Source organism: Lemur catta, chromosome 1 (genome assembly GCF_020740605.2).
Source record: "Lemur catta isolate mLemCat1 chromosome 1, mLemCat1.pri, whole genome shotgun sequence".
Taxonomy (NCBI): Eukaryota; Metazoa; Chordata; class Mammalia; order Primates; family Lemuridae; genus Lemur; species Lemur catta.
The window spans coordinates 195,105,931-195,129,262 of NC_059128.1; the positions used below are offsets into that span (position 1 = coordinate 195,105,931).

At 37.2% G+C, this 23,332-nt stretch overlaps 2 protein-coding genes across 6 annotated transcripts in view; one reads left to right on the forward strand and one right to left on the reverse strand.

Moving 5' to 3' along the window:
• PDCD10 (programmed cell death 10) overlaps positions 1 to 16,324 on the reverse strand; it is a 43,470-nt gene extending 27,146 nt beyond the window's left edge. The window contains exon 1 of one of the 3 annotated variants that reach the window (XM_045539591.1): positions 16,211 to 16,324. The gene's annotated coding sequence lies outside the window, so the exon portion shown is untranslated. Of the gene's footprint in view, positions 1 to 15,667; positions 15,835 to 16,205 lie in introns of those variants that run through there. The other 2 variants (XM_045539589.1, XM_045539590.1) reach the window with 2 other exon arrangements.
• A 718-nt stretch (positions 16,325 to 17,042) lies between these two features.
• The window catches only part of SERPINI1 (serpin family I member 1), a 77,524-nt gene continuing 71,234 nt past the window's right edge, over positions 17,043 to 23,332 (forward strand). The window contains exon 1 of one of the 3 annotated variants that reach the window (XM_045539592.1): positions 17,043 to 17,218. The gene's annotated coding sequence lies outside the window, so the exon portion shown is untranslated. The remainder of the gene's footprint in view (positions 17,219 to 23,332) is intronic. The other 2 variants (XM_045539593.1, XM_045539594.1) reach the window with 2 other exon arrangements.

Here is a 23,332-nt window from a genome sequence, read left to right on the forward strand (position 1 = left end):
GGATTTTACTTGTGAAACAACTCTGGTCAGCGAGACATCTATCTTTTCCTCACCCAGCAGACTCAAGAACTGCCCGTTCCTACAACTAACCTCCCTGTTTAGGTACTCTTCACAAAGCAGTGATACAAGAATCCATTTAACTGTAACTCGGAGAGCTCTCTATGAAGCACCATGGAACAATAATGTATCTGATGCCATCATATACAATCTAGGAAAAAGTATCAAGACGCATAATTATAGCATTTATGTGTAATATAAAATTATACTCAGGAAATGTACAATGTGTAAGCATGTATAGGGAACCAAATTAAAGAATTAAAAAAAATATAAAGAATTAGGGTATTTAACATTTTCATTAAAGTATTATTGCTACTTGTTCATTGATTTTTGTCACATGAAAATAATAATAACATATCAAATGCCAAAGATTTAAGACAAATCTTAAAATTAGAAAAATTCTACCAAATATAATCCATTTGGGAAACTACAAGCTACTTTTGTCATGTACTTTTTGGTATTTAGAAGAACTCTGGGAATCTTTGTCCAAATCTGACACAAAAAGTCAAAGAAAAAAAATCCAGAGAAACTAGTAGGAGTTTGGGATTAAAATCAAGAATTCAACAATATAAGAAAGAAATTTTGCCTTGAGGAGTTGCGGTAATGTGTTACTTTTTAAAAGAAAGCAATTATCTATTTCCTTGTAAGGTTTAAAAAAAAAAAAAGACCCTAACTGTAAAGTGAAATAGTAATGACATACCTATAATTTATTAAAGAAAAAAGCCATTAATTTTTACTAATTTCTACTACTTACAAAGCATTTTCATAGTATAAGACATTTTCACATGCATTTAGTCCTCACGATAACTTACTTTACAGTAACTGTCATTCTAATTTTAAAGATGCAACATTAGGCTCACAGATAGATGACACATAACTTGCCCAAGATAACACATGGAGAGGCCAAAGACTTGCTCCTAAGGCTCTGAATACAGATCTGATACTCCTACACCACAAAACCAAGTTTGAAATGGAAATAAAGAACCCCACCCTCACCTACTCAAGTGCCCAGAAGTTATTAATACGCTAAACAAATGTTTATGTTTAGCACCCACTAAGTGCAAGATGCAGTTTCTAATGATTAAAATTGTATCTGTGGCAGACTGTGAAAGACCTAAGCAGTTTGAAAGATATAATCTTCAATTAAAAGCCTGGAATGCTGCTTTAAAAAGCTACAATAACCTGTCCCATTTGAGAACTGCCTAGTATTCTACCATACTGACACCAATGAAAGAGAATGCAACACCTACTCAAACTATTTAGTTTCATTTCCAATAGTTCTAAACACAGATGAGCTTTTCTGTTTGTGACCTGAAACCCGCTCCCTGACTTCACATCACAACCAGGAAAGGGCAACTGCTATTCCTAAATTTTATTCTACAGGAATAAAATTCTATAGGGAAAACCATTATCTGATCATGATTTATTTAAGTAGATTGTTTTCGTCATAACATGAAGAAGAGAATGGAGGAAAAGAAGCTGAAGGCAGGGTAACCTTAAGAGATCTAGTCTATCTAGTCAGAGATAAACAAGATCTAAATAATAAGCGAGAGGAAACAGGTAAATACCAATTGTGGCCCTGCTATTCCTATTTAACTACTTAATGTAACTTAATGATCTACTTTTCCACTTGGAAATAAATTGGGAATGGTTTTTCATAATAAATAAACTTGGAACAAAGAAGCGGGGCTGAAATGCAGCACTGCCAGTCAAAATGAAAAAGATGGAATGAAGCAGAAAGCATGATATCAATTAAAAAGCAGGTGAGAAATAGCAAAACCAGACTAACAGAACCTGAAGAGCTATCTCACTGGGTGACAAAAAAAATCATTTATTTCATAAATATTTTATTGATTACCTATCAATAAAATTTAGACATGATACTAAATTACAGGAGTGAACAAGACAAGACAGTGTCTGACCCCATGGAACTTATTCTATAAAACAAAAGATGGAAAATGTACAATTGTGAAGGGCACACAAGGGAGAACTCCAGCTGCTATAATGTTATGTGAGAATTAAATGAGAGAACCAGCATCACAAAAAAAGTTTCAAAGAGAAAGTAGCCAAAAGTTTTAAATGCTATCAAGCATGGCCAATAATCTTTAAAAAATTATTTGATTTTTTGATGGGGTTAAGAAGCAGGTAACCTTCAGAGTACTGTACTTATTTACACACCAAGTGTGGGAACTGTATGCACAGGCTAAAAGAGTCACCTGGTAAGAAAGGAATCTAAGTTTCCAAGAATCTCAGTTTAAAAGAAGGTGAAATACTAAGGAGGAGAGTAGGCTCAATGGAAACATTTTTATGTTTGACTCTTTCGAGCACATAAGCATATCACCTCATGGCAGATATAAAGGCTGACAGAGGTAAAGGGATCAGGTCAGTGGCTAGAGTCACTTTCCGATTTCCTGCTGACATCTCCCCACCTACCTCCCCCAATAAACTTGCTCAAATACTTAATTTTTACCTTTGTAAATATTGGCATTGAATTTTTTTTTAAACTTGTGTTACAATAAATAGTCACTTCTCTAAAACAGTACTACCACCTCTTATTTGTCACCAAAAAGAACAGTATTTTAGCAACACTGTGAGCTAAACAATGACTGGCCTACAGCATACACAACTACCTTTTAATATTGTTCCTATGAAAAATATTCCAAAGAACCAATTTACAATTGAGCTTTTTAGAACACACATTCACAAGTTGGGGCCACTGAAGTTTTCCAATAAGGCTTTTAAAATATTGAATTATTCTGGCAATTTTAATTCAACTTCAAGTGAAAACATGCTTCTGTCCTTCCTTTCCCATGCTTCTTCATTTGAAATTGTTCAATGGACAACTCTATGCAACAAAAAAAGCCTGCTACAGAAAGAACAAGGGTCAGCTGAGCTGAGTGAGGTCTGAGGCCCCCTTTGATAAGGTTCCTTCCCTTCAATATGGGTGTGGTGAGGTTCTGGCAGTTGGGCAGCACTTCAACAAAGTTTCAGCCATATAAGGGATACTAGTTTTTGGCGTGAGTGCTTTATCATGCACGTATAGACAACTGAAGATCACTGACTACAAACTCCAAATCTGGAAAGATCTTAAAAAGTGATTTCATCTGCCTCTTAACTATAATAGAACCCAAAATCTAAAAATGGCATACTGACTTGCCCATGGTCGATTTCTAGCTAAAAATAAAATAATAAAAATTTGATGTCAGTATGGTGGCAACATAGCAAGAACTTTATGTCTCACATTTCAAATATGCTGCTTTGGGGAAAAATTTTTCAGTTCAAAGTAACCTTTGTATCTGAACTGTTAGCATCCACAGAATGAAAAAACAAGAACCAGAATTGTAGATAAGAAGTCAGACAAAAGGCAAACCTTTAAACAAATTTTTCTTCAAAAACACCATTTGTGATATGAAGATACTAATACAAATACAGCAACTTTCTCATTTATACTCTCCCCTTTATTTCCTTGAATATTGAAAATAACAGTGCTAATTTCTAACATAAAATGAACCGGCTTTAAATATCTACCTGAGTTTAGGACAATTATCACTTGTTTGGAGTGAGGAGGCAAAAAAAAATTGGTTCTTGGCCATTCCACTGTCAAACTCTTAGTCTTCCGAGTTTTTGCCCTGCAAAACCAACTAGAGTCTGCTGATATAAAGAGCTACACTTGGGTATATCTCAGGATTCAGAATCAGCATTTCCTGAAACAGCTTCACTTTACACCATCTGGGGCCTGAGATAACTCTAGAGCCAAAGCTATTTACTCTCAAATGAAAGGAGCGGGACAAACAGTCCTTGGTATTGGTGTATGCAGCTCTTCCTTAGAAAAAAGCTTCGTAAGATAAATTGTACACTTAAAATGTCTGTAGAGGAAGGCCTTTTTGTCTTGTTTTTCTCTATACTTAAGTCCAGTACTTAGCCCTCTCACCAGGCCCTAAATTCTTACAATTCCCATAATCTCCCTCTCTAAAAGGGAGAAGACTGATTGATTGACTGATTTCTGTTGGATCTCCAACAAAATGTCCAAGAACATTCAGTTAAGTGTATTCATAGCAGTGAGCAGAATCCATGTGTTTATGTGCCCATTTATAAGTCTATTTCTTTTTCCCAACAGAGATATTAGAGTCAGCATAGCAGGCACATAGCAGACACTTAATTTTTGTTGAATGAACAAATTAATGAAATAAGAGATGGGCAATTCATAAGTTGAATCAGTCTTGCTAATACTTTTCAAATGCCAAGCCAAGCAAAATAAAAACAAACATAAAGTCTGGACCCAGTCATATTTACTGGTTTTTACTTTCTTTTTTAGCTATCCCAGGCTCTTTCAACTATAGTAAGCTAAGAGATCTGATGGTTATATTTGCACATTCTAGTAAGGAAGTCCTCCCCAAGAGTTGGTTGACTCAAGGTTTCAAATAACTGACAACTCCTTCCTTTCTCTCCATTATGTAGCATCAAGAATCATACCCATCAGGCTCCTAGAAAAACTGGATTTATCCAAAGACTATAAAGAGATCATAGTCTGGCCATTTCACACAGCTGGGAAGGCTGGCATTTGCTATTATAACCTACATACCTTTCAGGGCCTTCTCATGCCAAAATATTGTAGTCACTTCCAATAAGAGACCAAAGATTTACAAGAGAAAGCTAGGAAAAAGGGAGGTAGAAGAACAGAGGAAGTTTTATGATCCTACTTGGACCAAAATAAATTTGAAGTCTTCAGCATATACCTACATTTCCCTCCTTCCCCTGCAAATTATATTTTCTATACTTCAAGGTTCTTCATTCAATTTTTTTTAAATAAAGTTATGTGGAACTTAAATCTCCCTGAACATACACTACTGTCAGTGTAGTATTTATAGGGTTTCACATTTAGAGACACCTAGAAACAGTCTCTTGTTAACAAGTATAATATATAGTGCTTTGCCACTGTATTATTTACTTATATGTTTTCTAGGTTTTTTCAAAACATCAACTGAATAATATGTGCAGAGACATATGGGGAAAAAAACATAAGAATTAAGATCTGAAAACATAAGCTCAAATTCTGGTCCTGTCATTTATAAACCATTTTGTCCTGAAGCAAGTCACCTTACCTTTCTATGTTTTAGTTTATTCTTTAAGATGGACAACTGAGCTGCATACTCAAAGGAGATATAGTTGAAATAAAAAATAATTTCTAAGCTAAACCACAAAGCCTCTATATTAAATGATTTTAAGTTACTAAGCATTGTGCTTTTGCACTTTTAAATAACTATCCAAAGAAAGTACATATTTCACAAGGAATTCTCACTTCACTGGAAAAGTCTAATCTACTCAATGAAATTTGGAAAGTCACCCTGGTGCCCCCTGTGTTACACCATATTTTTCACGTAACTGGGTTCAAGGATTCCAGCTACTTAAAAAAAAAAAAAAAGATACGAAAGATATTATCTTCAAGTGTCTGTAAATATGACCGACAAAACGTTTGCTGAGCTATTAAGAAGTAACAGAGGTTCTAACTAAAACAACATCTACAAGTTGAGTTAAAAGGTCTTTGAAAACAGGCCGGGCGCGGTGGCTCACGCCTGTAATCCTAGCACTCTGGGAGGCCGAAGCGGGTGGATTGCTCGAGGTCAGGAGTTCGAGACCAGCCTGAGCAACAGTGAGACCCCGTCTGTACTAAAAATAGCAAGAAATTATATGGCCAACTAAAAATATATATACAAAAAATTAGCCGGGCATAGTGGCACATGCCTGTAGTCCCAGCTACTAGGGAGGATGAGGCAGTAGGATCGCTTAAGCCGAGGAGTCTGAGGTTGCGGTGAGCTAGGCTGACGCCATGGCACTGATTCTAGCCTGGGCAACAAAGCGAGACTCTGTCTCCAAAAAAAAAAAAAAAAAAAGTCTTTGAAAACAGATAAAATGGACAAATTAGAACACCATGACCCGTGATGGAAAAATGCTTAAATGTAAAAGTCCTCTAAATTTAACTCCATTCAGTTTATCATTCACTGTTAATTCCAGTTTGTCTGTTACGGAGAGGTGTTCCTTAGCTGATGAGCAGGCTTGGTACTAAACATGTGCTTATAAATTAGTCATTTCAAACTTACAACTTATTCTTCTGTACAAGGGTAAGTTTCTAAGAAAGACTTCAAAATCCACAATGTTACCTAAAGAAAATAGGAATAGGAATGTTTCAACTATACCTAGCAACGTTAAGAGCACTGTTACTAGAGAGGTGAGTACATTTTTCTCATCTATGAAATGGGAATAATAAAATCATCTCTTAAGGCTGTTGTGAAAATTAAACATCATTCTTAAAGATAAATGTTTAAAACAGTGCATCACACACAGGAATTATTCAATATTAGCTATTATGATTAAGTGCAGAAAGTCTAATCTAGATGACAAGATCAGGTCTCTCTACATGTCAGGCCTCCTCCACAACCCCCCAGCCAGAGGAATCAAAGACTCTTCCAAGCCAGATAAATGGAGGAAGATAAGTGATTTTAAATGTCTTTAAGAGAGCAGAACTCTTTTTGTTTCCAAATAAAATCTTTTATCAAACCTTATATATGAGAGAGAAAATACACTAAACTGCTCATTCATCTGAGAAATGCAACTAGAGTTTATCAGCCCCTCCCATTCACAGGAGCTCTTAAACATCTCCCTCCCCTCCACAATTTGAAAATCACTGCTCTAGAACTATCACGACACAAGCATTATGAAGAACAAAGGTGAGTAGCCCTAATAATAAGGTTAAGAGCTAGCAGAATGTATTTGGACCCAGAATTTTTCTTAACTCAGTTCCAGATCTCAATCTCTTGTTACACATGCTAATGCATTTAAGAAACTCAATGTTAAGATTCTAAAACTTTAAAGCAAAACCAACCATTATATATCATCTAGTCCATCTCCAAATTTCACAACTTAGAAATAAAAGTCCATAGAAATTCACATTAAGAAATAAAACAGAATGGTGACAGTTACTTTAACCAAATATGACACTAGGCTATTATATTATAGCCTATTGTACTGGTCATGTTAGTTAGTCTGCCAAACTGAACTATAATACTTCCAGACTAATCTGCCCTGTCCTTTGCATTATCCATGGTCCAATCAGCGTACAACCAAGAACCCTAGACTCCATTTAGAAATGTCTGCAGACTGAAGCAAGAATGTGGCTCTGATTCAGTGGTTACTGTAGGGTACTCAGCAGCACTGCTTCGTGTATCTTCAATTTGGTGATACTGAGACTCACCCTAAAAGTTAACTGCATCATGTTCAAGTTATGCACTTACATATTATGGAGAGTATTGTTTCTTAATACAGAAATTCATAAAATAAACAAGAAGTAAATAAGTTTTTCTACACACAGATGGACAGTATAAAGCAGGAGGAGATCTGAAACAAAATGACTTAAGTTTGACTTTTTGCTCACCTGAGTTATTTAATCTCTCTTTCTAAACTCAGTGAGAACTTATTGGAAATATTAATTGAAGTACTCACTTTACCAGGTTAAGAATACTAAACGCATATAAAAGACTTAATACCCAATAAGCATTGGATAACACCCAATAAGCATTCAATTCCCAACATCATTGATATCTTATCCAAAATTCTATGACTCTGACATAGAATATGGTGTATACGGCGTTAGGGCTGCAAGTAGGATGAGGCAAAGCAGATGCCTCGAGCACAAAATTTTGCTCTGATTTGCATGACATGGAGAGTTGAAGTCTCCTTAAATTTTGTACCCCAGGCACCTCTCTTGCCTCACTCTAGTCCTGCCTCTGCATAACACATACAGTGATAGTCTAATACTGACATCACAATGTCATAAAGGCCATTTACGTAGTATATTTTCAAAATCTTTTCTCCCCATTTGTCAAAATGAAAGCATAAATAAATTATTTGGGCCACCAGAAGAAAGTTACATATATAATTCAAAGCAAATTACTTAGCTTTGGAATACATGAAATAATTTGACCATCAGATGCATTTTAAAACTTTTTGCCAAATCAATGTTAAAATTACTCTTTATTCTCTTAACGTACATAGGTCATCTTAACAAAGGAAACTGAGGCCCAGAAGCAGGCTGGGTAGCAGAATGAAATCAAGATGAGATCAAAGAACTTTTCAAGTGAATTCATACCAGGGGTAATCTATACAGGATAATCAAAAATTGACAACAGAATCAAAGAGCTCCTTACCTCTGAATTAGCTGATGGGGAATGGGGACAACAACAATGAAATAGCACCAACTGGCTTCTGATATATTTCAAAACAACTGGTTTAGGGGGAAAAAAACACATCTCTTTAGTTGTGACAAGCCTCACAGGATCCTTTATTTCCTATTCCGATGTGTAAATGTTTGTTAAATCATAGTCTGAACAAAATTTAAATAAAAACACTTGTTAGAAGACAGGAACCAAATTTGTCCCCATGAATATGTTTATCTTTTGCCCATAAAGTTCTCAATCTAGTGGTTTAGGAATAATAATGCCTAGCTGAACAGTCATTTAATGTTTAACTGAGGTACATGCCCTTCTATTTTCCTTTTTATTAGTATTTGTGATCTCTTGCTTTAATTTCATCAATACAATATTAAAGATTCCAAGCCTCTTAGAAATTCAACTACACTTAAGCCCTCAGAATGTTCTTATGTTCTCTATGCTTAAAAGTACAATTTAAGGAATGTGTACTACCCTGGGTATGTATCACTTATAATCTTAGATACCTACTATTTAATTTAATGACTTCTAATGGCCTAAGATCCTCTACCACATGCAACCTGTACTTTGCCTTTACAAAATTTCTTTGCACCAAAACACTGCCACAAGGCACTGAAATGTTGATAAAATTATTAAGACTGCGCCCCCCCCCCCAGAAATAGCCTCTGGCTTATTTAACACTATGTGTTAATGAAGCCAAGGTTCTAACTGGATGAAGGCATTTAACTTCACCTTTAGCTTCCAACTGATCTGAAATACAAATGCTGTTACTCCTAAGAAGAAATCAGGGCCAGAATGGTAACTGCTTACACTCTATTTACAGTTCCTACTGTAATCCTCACTTTGCAAAAGTGTAATTCATTTTTTAAGGAAAGAGACAAAGTAGAACCTCTCGGAAATCTCTCAAGTTTTGACAATATTGCATAAATGCCAAATATGGATAAAGGTAAATACAAAGCATGTGCATTTCTGAATAAAAGACTACAGCACTATTCAAAATTCCTTGCAATAACCTGAACCAGCATAGGGAGCAGTTGCCTCCTAGGGGCCAGGTCTGACTCATTTAACATTCCCAACTGGCTTTAGCTCTAGTAACCTTACCTAAGTCTGAGAGGGCAGCAGCGGTGTAACATTTTAGGGTTTTGTCACTCCTTAACTCCAATCTCAGATTCCAGTTTATCCTGAAGTAATCTAGGACGGCTGAATACGGCAGGAAAACTCATTTCAGTGCCCAGGACCAGACAGCAAGTTAGAGAAACTATCATTTTTCTCCCTTCTTATCACCTCAGACCCCACATTATCAAATGAATTGATGCATGTGGAAGTACTTAATATATGAGAAAGGCTAAATGCCCATACAATGATCTTTTCAAACCCTTCCCCTTCTATCTGCTAAAGTATAAACTCCCTAAAGAGAGGTTTTATCCATTTCTCTATCACGGTACTCTGCATAGTCAGTCTGAGTCAGCAACAGCGTTAGAGATGTGGTGATGAAAAGGTATAATCTATATCCTTAAGGGGGTGCAGTCTTTCAGGGAAGAGAGACAGTAAAGAAATACAGTGATATGTCAGGCTGCCACTTTGCATGACATTCCAGGGAGATCTGCACCATGATATGCACACACATACCCTACGAAAGTTCCACATTTTTTTTGAAGAAAACGAAAAAGAAAAATAACTACTGAAATATGTAGGTGATCATAATTCCGTCCCACATGCATAAGCCCCAGAATGTGAGAGGTAAGAGATATGGATCTGCTATTCCCTCTACCGACGGACTTCCCTCTCACAATTAGTTCACCACATTGACTACGACTCTTGCACTATAATATACATACTTCTTCTTCAACACGGTCTCTGAATAACTTGTCAAATACTACACCAGACTCAAAGGAAAAGTAATCTATTCCAATGCTAGAGAAAACTTGGCTGTGTTGAAGTTGTTAGTCTCCAATGTGTTAAATTCTAAATAGATTTTTTTAAGACTAAGTTTAAAAATTCAGTAATTTCTGCCTGCCACCTGACGTTGGCATCTAAGATACAACTTCTCTGTAACTGCAACTCATAATGCTAACTGCCCTCCAATGGAGTCCAATCACTAACATTTTTACTGCAGTGATCAAAAACAGTCTCTTGAGTCAGCCAGCCTGGATTCAAATCCTAATTTCAAGAAATTACTGATCCTGTAGCCTTGATTGGGCAAGTTCCTTAACCTCTCTATACTTTACTTTCCTCATTTATAAACTGGGCATAATAGTGCCTCTACCTCGAAGGGTTATGGTAAGGATTATATGAGATTATGTAAAATGCTTAGCATGATGCCTGACAGTTACTGCTCAATAAATGTTGGCTATCATATTAGATTCCAGCTCATTCCAAAGTAGATTTAAGGCAATTTCACACATGATATATACTCAATAAGTGAATGAACCAAAAGATCATTATTAGGCAATTTAGACTGATCTCTGTTAACTTATTTCTAAGGGACTGACCTGAGTATATGATAGTGCCTACCATTTAACATGTTCCATTCCACTGCTATTACCCAATAACTCATAAGCTTGCTGGTAAAATCCTTTTTCACTTTTTTTTTTAACCCTATAGGCAAAACTTGATTCTAGGCAACTGTAGAAGAATGAGACCGAATAGGCTAACATCATTTTGAGTGATTAAAAAAATGATTACATATACGAAAAATATAAGGGTGACCTTGAAAAATAAGATTGGACTAACACAATACATTCAAGTACATTTAAATTTTATAACTTAAATGAGAAAACTGAAATTTCCATCTTCACAAAGACAAAATAAACCACCAAACCACACTGTTTATCTTTCAGCAAATAAATTATTTCCAATTGCTGTAATAAAGGTACTTTCATTTTTTACATTATGTGTATGTGCATGCATATATATATCCCTAAAGTATAAGCCTCAAAGACTGCAACATACTTTACCATTTCAAATGTAATAATACACAGAATCAATTATACTATTTAACTCTAAATCACTTTTATAGTTTCTATTACAGAGAAAAATTATTTATCATAGAATTGGCTTAAAATTCTTAGTAACATTACCTATCATAATGACCTTAATAGTCAAACATATAAGAAGCAATACTTCAATTTTATCCTTCATATACTTGTTATGCCAGGTAAATATGAAAATTTTATCCAAGATTCAAATAACATCAAGACTTGCTTTTAAAAAAAATAAGTTTAGGACTCAGTGAAGACCTATATTTAAGAAAAACTAGGAGCATCATCAAATTTTAAAGCCAAATATCAGCAATATCTTTTTGACAATATCTTCTGGGAGAGTGAACTGCTATATCCATTAAGGCATATAAGGCTACAGCAACTCAAAGCTGTTGAATTTATTCTATGCCATTACTGTGGTACCACAGAAGATCACAGAATTTGTTTTCAAGACCAAAATCTAACACAATGTATCCCTGAAATTTAGTTTTAAATTTAGCTCATTTTAAAAATGATCTTTTTATGCTTATAAGTATCTAGGTTTAAAGCAAATAAGACCCACTTAAAATTTTTCTTTCTTTCTTTCTTTCTTTTTTTTTTTGGGACATAGTCTTGCTCTGTTGCCCGGGCTAGAGTGTCATGGTGTCAGCTTAGCTCACAGCAACCTCGAACTCCTGAGCTCAAGCAATCCTCCTGCCTCAGCCTCCTAAGTAGCTGGGACTACAGGTGCATACCACCATGCTCAGCTAATTTTTTCTATTTTTAGTAGAGACGCGGTCTCACTCTTGCTCATGCTGGTCTCGAACTCCTGACCTCAAGCAATCCTCCTGCCTCCGCCTTCCAGAGTGCTAGGATCACAGGTGTGAGCCACTGCACCTGGCCTAGGAAAATTTTCAAGAAGCCCAAAATATAAATAAATTCCTTTGAAATAAGAACTACTCAATTTTACAAAGTCACCTTGTTTAAAGCAAGCAATATTAAAGGTAAAATTCATAGGAAGATCCCATGGTTAAAACAAACAAAGCAAAAAAACAAAAAAACAAAAAAAACAAAAAAAAAAACAAAAAAAAGGAAAACCAGGGAGACAGATCCAGACTCCAGTCTTCGCTGGAGCATCTACCCCTTGGAAACTCTAGCAATTCATTACATTTGTTTGAGTTAAAAAGTAAATTAACTTAATTCCTTGGTGTCCTCGGCTATAAAACAGTCTTAATACTGCCTTAAAGGAAATAATAGTTTTGAGGACAAAATGAGATAACATTAGAGAAGAATAGAGTCCATTAAAAGTTAGTTTCTTCCATGTCTATATCTTCCTATAACGAATGTTGCTTGCACAAAGCACAGCAGTGATAAGGTCTCTAAAATGCCGTTACACAGAAATTTTGCTGTAAATGAAATTGACTCCTTGGTCATTTCCACATAGAAAACTACTTAATCCTGACTTTGAGACACCTCAGAAGAACAAAAATCTTTCTACAATTTACATTAAACTTCTGCCAATAACTCCTTTGTATCTAACCTAAATTGCCTAAGCTTTATATTTCATTTGAAAGTTCCTACAAACTTCAATCCTCCATGAGAGTGGGAAGCACATCTGTTTTACTCATTTCTGTATTTCTGTCTTAGCAAAGTGCTGGAGGCACTGTGCATGAATGTACTCATTCATTCATTCAGCAAATATTTATTGAACGTTTATTTTGTGCCAGGTATTCGAAAGTACTGTGGTAAAACACAAGACAAATGGGAGGACCCTGCTCAGGTAGCTTGTAGTCTAGCAAGGGAGACAAACATTTATCATATAAAATACTGAATTAAGTAAGTCCCTATTATAATGATGCCACAAACGAGTACAGAGTATAGTGAAGATACAGTGGGGATCTACTCCGATTTGGGGAAGGAGAGCAAGGTTCCCTGAGGAATGACACTTAAACTGAGACATAAAAATTGACTAGGGGTTGTCCATATTTTGGAAGGGGAGGAGGGAACAGTCCAGGCAGGGAGATGGAACATGTAAAGGCCCCCAAGTCAGGAAGGAGATTATGTACGTAATAACTGAAAGAAAGGCACAATAAATGAGGAAGGCTGGGGATAAGGATGGAGAGCTGGACAGGAGTAGAGGAGATAAACTGTCAGCAGTAAACAGTAAGAGACTAATAGTATTTGAATATTTAAATCAAATTTAAGTGTTTTTCTCACATAAATAATCTAAGGGAACTAAATCTACTTACACAATATTAAAGATCTGCAGTCAGAGGACGTGGATTATACTTTAGTCCCACTGGTCACTACTTGCATGACCTTGGACAAGTCATTTAATCAATCTGAGCCCTTTCATTCTCTTTGTAAACAGGTATCCAATTATCCTAGCTACCGAGACTACAATGATAAACAATATACAGTTCCTGTTCTTATAGACCTTACATCCTTGAAAGAAAGAGATAGATGTATATGGAAGACACCTGAAGTCCTTTAAGAGATGATGTCCAAAAGCTGACACATGCTCCTGCAAAATGCCCACAACGAGAACAAATGTGGACACCGGTGAGCTACAAACTACTATAAAAATGCAAGTGTATACATTGCTCTGTGAACTCTTAATTATCCAATGTGCAAAGATCCAAAATGACCACAGTACTCCAGCACGTGACTGAAAGGCAATAAATACAAGACACCTTACTCTGCATTCCAACATTGGTGAAATATCAAAATTATAACTGCCCTCAGAGATAACGAGAAGTTAGTGGTAGAACTGAACCAGGACAAAAATTAATGTACAATGAACAAGTGCATTATATTAATTTTTATTTATTTCCAAATTTTCCTTAGTTCAAAATCTCTTCCCATTACCACATAGCTAGATGCCAAAAGTTAGAAGAACTCATTTCACACCTCCCCCAACAAAAGGCAAATACCTACATCGCCATCTAGAAAATGCATTAACATCTTGCTTTACCATCACTGACTCATGTTCACTTTATGGTCTACTTCAACTACCACACCCTTCTAATCTAGCACAAATCCAGTTATCCCCACATAATTTTCCATTTTTTTAGTTGGTTCTTCCTTGCCTGTGTACTCTGTCACTTCTGCTGCTATGTTATTCCTGATTTTACTTCATTCTATAGTATCACACTTCTTGTACTTTAAAAGTCATTTCCAGACCATCTTAACTTCAGTCTTGGGGAACAAAATACCTCTGATCCTAGAAAGTGTTTCTGTATTCGAAAGTTATACACATTGTTGATGATAATTGCGGAGTGCATTCAAAATTCAGCATATTTTGGTCAACATACGTTAACAGTAAACCATGATTGATTACCTGCCGTCTATAAGCATCCTTTATGGATATAAACTTATCATGAAGAAATCCTGACATCAATGAACATATTTCCCCAATTCTATTAAAAACCTATCCAATAATAATATTCATGAGCTATATTGGCCATAATAATTACAGAACATAAGACCAGAATAAGCATAGTGCTTTCTGCTCAACGTAAAGTATAAGCTTTTTCACTTTTTAATGTAAAATAAGAATGAATTAGAAGTCACAGATGATGCAAAGAAAAATACACAAAATATGCAAGAGCTTGATTTTATCATTCACACACCCAAATACACACATACTCCTTAGAGTCAAGAAAATGAGGGCAAAAGTAAACAAAAATCTCAAACAAAAAGTAAAATGTTACCTCCAAGAAATGCAATGTATCTTCTTTTCTAGTAATGAGCACACCAAACTCTCCTTGGTGCTACATTATTTGAAAAAAGTGTAAAGTTCTGTGAAAAATTTCACACTTTTCACAATCCCACTGTTCTCAGATTTACAAAATGAGAATAAAAACAGTCCTAAGGTAGAAAGGTAAAAGGGTATTCTTTTAACTGTAAGGATGGGATATACTGTTTAACTTATGTTCTATCTCATTACCTACTCTTAAAAATGACTTGTGGGAGTAAAATCTACCATTTAACATATCCCTAATAAAAGGAAAAACATGTAAGTTCAAACTGACCCTTTCTTTTTATTTTTACAAAAGGTTAGAGAGGGGCCTTCCTTTACTGAGGAATTTCATCCCAGCTCAACAAAACAACTCTTCATCTCACAAATGGCTTCTCAGAAATACTACATAAAATACCATTACTTGCAACTTCCTTCACCTTCTTCAGAAAACACAACCAACCCTACTTTTTCTTTTTGGAGCGGCAGCTCTGGTTCAGAAGTTGGACTCGAACTGGACTAGATTCAGATCTGTCCCTATTTGTGTGACCTTGGGCACGTCATACACTCCCTCAGTTTCCTCATCAGCATCCCAACATGAAAGCGCTTTAAAAACAGCAGAGGAGTAAACATATCTTAGGTACTACACCTCAGAGGGTCAAGCCTTTCTGCTTAAGGCAAAATTTTACCTCCTTAGAGGGCCACATCATTACACTGGAACAGAATCCTTAAACCTCAGCCAACATTTGACTCTTCCTTCTTCAATTTTCCTCTTCCCTCACAGGACATAACCTGAGTCACCCCAAAAGCAGACTCCCAAGCACCCCCTCCTTCTCCACTCCGTCCCTATCTTACTTATAAAGCAGAGAGAAAACAGCAGCCTCACCTCTCTCCCAAGCCACACCTTCAAAGGACCCCACCCCAGGCACATCCGCCCTCTCCCTTCTCTGGGGGCACCAGAGGCCAACCTCGCTCTTCCCCTCCCGCCTCCACCTAGAGGAGACTTCCTGGAGGCGTTCAGGCCCAAGCCGGGCAGGCGGCATTTACAAACCCGCTTTACGCCACTCGCGTAAGGTAACCTCCCTTACGCCCATAGGGCCCCGCTCCCAGCCCCGTCGGCTCTGCCTGCCAAAACCAAGCCCGAGTGCTTCAGCCACGGCCCCTAGGTGACCTCAGCCGTCTTTTGCTCCGCGCGGAGCTACGGACACTGGAGCAGAACAGCTATACCTTACCGGCAACTGAGGTACTGACTTCACTTCCCACCTTTGGAGCCCTCTTCAACTCCGGATCAATTCACTCCGGCGACGCCGGAAGGACCTGAGAGGAACCAGGCGTTGTCCGGAATCCTGCCCAGCCGGAGTCGCGCAGGGGCCTATGGGGACTCGTAGTTCCACTCGCCGGCGTTGTTGGCGAGTCCCGCACGCGCAGGACTACACTTCCCGGCAGGCTATACGGGACAGCCTGAGGCCATGGGTGGGGGCACCTCTAGCCAATAGTAGGAGAGTTCCCTGCCTTTGAGGGAGGAGGTGAGATGAAGAGAGAAGGTTCACGGAAAGGAGAGGAAGGGCGGGGCCTACTCTCACCTGCGCCAATCAGGGTGCAGGGTCGGCCCGGCAGGCGCCTCACCCATTGAGGGGGCGGGCTAGTGGAGCAAAGGAAGGAAGGGGGTGAGGGGCCTGAGGTGGGGAACGTGGGGTTGCCGGGCTCAGTATCGGGCTGGTGCAAAGGAAGCCGCGGGGAAATCGCCGGGGTGGAGGGAGAGCGCGGTGTGTGGACGTGCCTCGGCGGAGCAGCAGCTTCCCCAAGAGCCCCCAAACTCTAGACACACCGAGCAACCAGACCGTCGGGTCGGGGAGGGATAGGCTGAGCCTGGGCTCCTCGCAGAGGCGCCCGGGCGGGGCAGGAGGCAGTTCCAGGTGTGAGGCTCCGGAGGGGAACGGGAAGCGAGGGGAAGGGAAGCGGCAGGGCAGCTGCAGAAGTGCGGGCAGAGGGAAGGTCCCCGCGCAGCTGCTTCCCGCTGTCTCCAGCCGGGGCAGCAGCAGGAACAGCAGGAGGCGGAGCAACAGCCGCCAAATTCTCCAACTGGAGGAGGCGGGGCGGAGCTTGGGGCCCTGTAGAAGCCGAAGGCTCGGGCTGAGCCGTAGTTTCCCGGCAGAGGAGAGCAGGCACGGGAGCGGAGCGGAGAGCAGTCTCGGAGCACTAGCTCCAGCATCCCGCCAGGGGTTGCAGGTGTGTGGGAGGTAAGCGTGGGTGTCTCTTCGGGGCGTTTCACGTTGCCCCGGAGAAAGCTTCCCATAGGAATTACGCCAAGGCATAGCTAAAAGAGTCTGCCTTGGGTTAGGAAACCGGCGCAAACCCTTTCGGGTGAAAGATTTACATTTTTGGACTTTGAGGAGAAAAAAGCAAAAGGAAGCTTGACTCTGGGCATAAAGGGCGTGGTTAGTGGTTTTGGTTTGAGTTGCACCATTAAAACTGTTCTAGGAGATCTCAAGATTGAGGGAGACCCTGCTATAAATGAGGAGAAAGGAGATGATATCTGAATAGGTGCGTAGCTGAGAAAATGCAAAAATTTTCTCATTGACATAGAATTACTTCAGAACTGTTTCACTAGGCAAATAACTTTGCGGTCTTCTTCAGCGTCTACCCTTCATGTTGTTTATCAGATTGTCCTGCTACCGAACTGTTATTCAGGGTGGTTGTATTGCAGGTTCCTAGAATTGCAAGAGATGTGTATTAAAGAAGCAAATGCAGGCAGGAATAGTCAGGATAGCATGGGTTCTGACTGAACCTATCAGAAGTATAACTTTTGCCAGCAATAATGTAAAAATGTATTTTAATGAATGGTTACTTAGCTTTTCTTCCAGTTGCTCTGGAATATTGGAACAAAGACCTGGACTCAGCCTACACTGGGAACATATGGTGTACTTCATTGCTGCTCTTTATTCTCTCATTTGTGTCCAATGATATTTGTACATTTTAAAAAACGAGTACAAGGAAAGCTGTGTGAGAATCTTTTCTCTGTGTAGAGAGTATGTGCTAAATGATTACCCTTAGTACATGTTATGATGGGTTCAGATTTACAAACACATGTAGTATCATAGAATAATAGTTTATTCTCTGTATTAAACCGTGTATATTCCTTTGAATGTAATTATGATACCTATGGATGGAAATATGCTGTAATGCTAGATAAAGATGAAAGTCTTACCTGCCTTTGTGTAACTATGACAAAATTACAGCCTTTTATTTTTAGAAAAGTAATAAGAAGCTCTTTGCTTAGTTCATTTTCTTTTTTGTTACAGAGGTTCCTCAGATTACATGGCTTTTAATCATAGCAGCATATTGCAGCACATTTTGCTCTGAAATGCCTTCATTGTGACAGTTGTATATTTCAGAGTGTGTTTGAATACTTTAGTTTTTTTTTAACTAGGGTCAATAAAATAGAATAATTGCCTTTTATTTTCTTCTATTTTCATGATTTCTTTATTTACTTAGGATTTTGAATTTTATTTTTGTAAGGCACTCAAAATTTTTCTGAAAGGAAATGGCTCAGAGGAATTATCTTCCTGTCTTCAACTTCAGTCCTATTGAGTGCTACTACTGATAATCCGAAGTGACTTATCAGTATATATTCCTTCCCTCTCACATTCTCACACGCCAGATAAATATATAGACTGATAGATATTAGAAAAACAATGCTTTTAGATTATCTCTAAGCAGATCAGGTAAGTTTTCAGAAGCAGCAAAGAGCTTAGAAGAAAGAAAAAACAACGGTAGCCACTAAACTTAGCAACCACGGTAAGGATCAGATTTTATCTTTGCTGTCATTGCTAGAGAAATTAATTCTCATAGTTGATATGACCCTGTGAAAATGATTTAGTGAGTACTAGGGTATAGTGAGGCTTGGAAAAGATTGTGTTTGTCCTTGTTATTTGTGATTAAGTGGATTGTCCTAAATCAGAATCTTAGATTCTCTCTCTCAGACTCCAATACTAATTCATTTTGTAAAATTGACTATTTGCTGTCACTGGGTTATTTCTCCCATATAATAATAATTAATAATAATATGGGCAATTAAGTTCTTTCAGAGTTTTTATTAAGAGATCTTTTTGAAAGAATTTTGTTGGAAAACAATAAGCAAAAAAATGAAGAGAAAATAAATATCAAATCAGTTGAAATTCAGATATACTTTGAATCCCAACTATTTATATAGGTCTTCTGAGGTATCATAAAGACTAGAATCTCATTAGGAATGAATGAGTTTGTGGTATTGAAGTACTGAATTTTTACCTGTTTTCAAGATTTGGATCCTTTTTAGTGTGTCAGTAAAAGAGATTAGATTCCTATATCATGTGGAAATATGAAGGCCACATTTTTATATGGGAGAAAATCATTAGCAATATATGTACTTGGGCATTTATCTGTTACCTTAAACTGTTGACTCATTCTAATTCAATCTCAAGTAATCTGAAAAATTTTCCTGATTGGTGTTTTGAAGGTTCATTATATGGCAGTTTATAGTTTTATGTAAAGCACTGCCTACATTAAGAGCATATTATTTAGTCTGCTCTTGATTTTTACTATTTTTATCTGGCTATCAGTAAATATGTGATATGATGAGAAAGAAAAGCAACAGAGTGCACGATGTCTCTCTTGAATGGAAATTTCTCTGGGGATGATTGTTCTTTAGCCGAAGACTTGGTTAATTTCAACTTATAATATCCTTTGGACTTTTCTTTAAAAATTCTAATTCTATGCCTATTGAATAAAAATGAGTGGTAGCATGGATTTGTAACAGGAGGATTCACTGATGCATGTTGCACAAAAGAGCAAGACTTAAAGGTTCAACATCAATGGTTTTGGTGCAGAGGGGAGACGGGATAGATATGAAGAAAACGGCTTGTGAAACATGCTTAGCAAAAGAGAAAAGAAATTTGGTATTTTTTGTTAAATGCCTTTAACTGATTCCATGGCCTTCCCCTTACCCCCAATCATTAATTTCTAGAGGCCTATATCCATAGTGGAAGACATTACTTTTCTACATTGCCATTTTAACTGGAATCAAACTGGCATTAATTCATTAGATTTTTAATAATTGTGGGTTGCTAAAGCATAAAAATTCTGCATGTACACATTTACTTCTAAGTGAAACATTATTATTTGGACAAAATATTAAAAAGAAGTAAAAACCTAAAATGAATGGTTTGTGCCTTAAAAACAGAGAACAGAGGTACTTCAACTAGACAATAAAGATAAGGAAAAAAAAAAAAGGCCAGAGCCTTTTTATTTAAACAAATTCCAAAGCTTTGGGGATCAGGATTAACTATTATACACAGATAAGGGGTTTTGTTTTGTTTTGTTTAATCTTACCTCTAATGTTTCAGGACTTAGTACTTAAAGTTTGGAAAGTGTGTTTTAAGTAACAAGATTATTATTAGCTCCTAGAGACCATATACTTCTTTTCTATCTTTTGTTCGTCCTGAGTACCTTATGTCATGTTCAGCATAAAGAAGTTGCCCTATAATCACTTACTTAGAACCATTGGCCAATACTTCTATAATGTAAACGTTGAGACATTTTGCACTTTGGTAGATAAGAATTAGTTAACCTCACAGAATGATTACTATGCAGTACATCAGTCCTTCTGAGAATGTCTTTGTGTTAATTAGCCTTTGCAGAAGTGTTGGTTGAGCCCAGTTTGATTCAGACTGTATTGGCTGTAAAGACAACAACTTTGGGTGCCAACATTTCTAAATTCATTTCAGAGATAGGCAATATGGATGAGGGGAAAGCGCTCTGCAACTGGTGGCACCTAAGGTCTGCCTTTCATAGCCAGGGAAACCCATAGCTCACCATGGTTTAACATCAAGGCTCTGGAGACATACCTCTGTTGAAGTTTATCTATAAAAAGCATATTTCATTCTATAAAAACTGAATTTGCTCTTCCAGTTTTCTAATCATTTCTTCCAAAATAAAAAAAAAAAAAAGAAAGGAAGAAATAGAAGAAGGAAAGAAAAAGAAGTCAAACTGATCCTGATTTTGTTTAAGCATGTGTGGAGTTGGGCATTTATTAAGTTTTTTTGTATTTGGCTTTTCAGAAGCATTAATCTGATTAGGTTTAGAATTAAGAATACTCCTTTTTTTTCATTATTATAAGACTTGGACAATTCTAATTAATTGTAAATAATTCTTTAGTAGTAAAATTAATTATAGAAAATATTTGTCTTTTGTTTGCTTTTTAACATACTTTTACTCTCATGCTGATGGATACAAATTGGTTTAGAACTAATGATTAATCTTCCTTCTTTATGTTCTTTTGACGTTGTCCTTAATGCTTAGCACTGAGCCTTGTGCAGTTAGCTGATTTCATAATGTCTTTACCCAGATACTTAGTATGTTTGGAACTAAGACCCAGTTTCATTGACCTTTGTATTTATGTTGAGAACCTCATTTTCCATACTTGGTAGGTAGTAACAATTTGTTTAGCTATTTGGCAGCCTGTAATGAAGCATCATTTTACAAGTACAGCTAGAAAAATGAATTTTTCTTAGACATCTCTTTTAGCACCAAATTCAGCCCTGTGCCCACAACAGTTGCTTTATATTAGAGCTAAATATAAATATTGTCACCTTATGTTAGATTTCTGAATGAATAAAGCAAATATTGCTATTAACTGCAACCTTGCATGTGTGTGTGTGCTTTAGATATGAATTCATTCATTGGATGCCATTTGAAGTTTGTGTGGTCCTTTTCTCTCCTTGGCTGTAGAACTCTGCTGATTTAAAGATGTACCTTTAGGTAACAACTGCCCACCCCCACCCCCTATACAAACACACATACATTACACATTCTTTCTCTGACTTTTTTTCCTTAACAAAGAGAATTAAAGAAAAACAGGTAAGTGTATTAATAATACGAGGCTTATCTTAACTAAAATTTAACTTGTTTTGATCTATTTTCAGGGAGATGGTTGTCTTGGGAGGTCTTATTAAGGCATATTAAACCTGAATTATGCAGGTATTTGTCACCTTTGAGCCATCATGGGGAAGGGATGAGTTTTGAGACTTGGCATTAGCAGTGCTCAGTGCTGACCCCCTGTGCAGCTCCTACTTTCAGCTCCAGCCACTGCTTGGAGGCCCTGTTCTGGTTCTGCCTAGGAAAGGAGCCTTCTGAGCTCCCCATAGCTCTTAATTTAGTGTGGGAAGGAAGGCAGATTGAATTTATTTTGATTTAATAACCTTATTTTCCTAAGTGTATTGTTTTTCCCAGATATATCTCATACAGGGTTCCCAGTAAGAGTAGCTCAAATGTCACAAAGTGATTTCTATAGCATAATCAGGCAATTCAATGAGTATCTATCAATTTGTAGTCCATTTCCCCCCAGCGTCTTGGCTTTTTCTGCATAGATTCAGAAAAGTTCACTGGAAAACTTTTAATATTTTACCCACATTGGATTACTTCTGTCATTTTCTTTATAACCTAAATTGTGTTGTTTTATTTGTGGTCTTTTAACCTACTCTAACTTGAAGAGATAGTTAATTTTATTGTTTATCCACCTTTTAGTAGTATGCTGTAGACAGTGCATTATGATGTATAATTTTTGCCATAGTCTTGAATTAAATCAGTTATGTAGCATTTATTTTGTTGTTTTGGTTTGGTTTTTTTAGAGACAGGATCTTCCTCTTTCACCCAGACTGGAGTGTGGTGGTACAGTCATAGCTCACTATAGTCTCAAACTTCGGGGCTCAAGCAATTCTCCCACCTAGTCTCCCAAGTAGCTGGGCCTACAGGTACATGGTACCACACCTAGATAAATTATTATTTTTTAATGTTGTTTTAATGTTGTTTAGAGACGAGGGTCTCCCTGTGTTGCCCAGGCTGGTCTTGAATTTCTGGCCTCAAGTGGCCCTCCTTCCTCAGCCTCCCAAGTCACTGGGACAATAGGCAAGAGCCTGTTGGAGCATTTAATTGTTGTGTGCTTCACAAAACAATTTAAAATCATTGAAGTCATTAGTGTTTTGGAGATACATTTAACCTTCCAGTTAAGAAAAAACTACTTAGTATCCTAATTTGCTTACAGATATGAACTCACTTATTCTATGTCTGAGGCAGGTTAAATAGTATCTTACATCATAAGTCCTTTGATATATGATACCAGATGGTACAATACCAATAGTCTCACAGCTACATAACACTGGTATAATTTTTGATTTTGGTAAGTTAGTATACTTTTTAAAAATGATATTATGAATTCTTGAACACAACGTACATTAACTAAATCTAAGTCAATAAAGTAATTTTTTCTATATTTCAAAGTTTTTGATGTGTTCTTTTAAAAATGCCAATAACTTAAA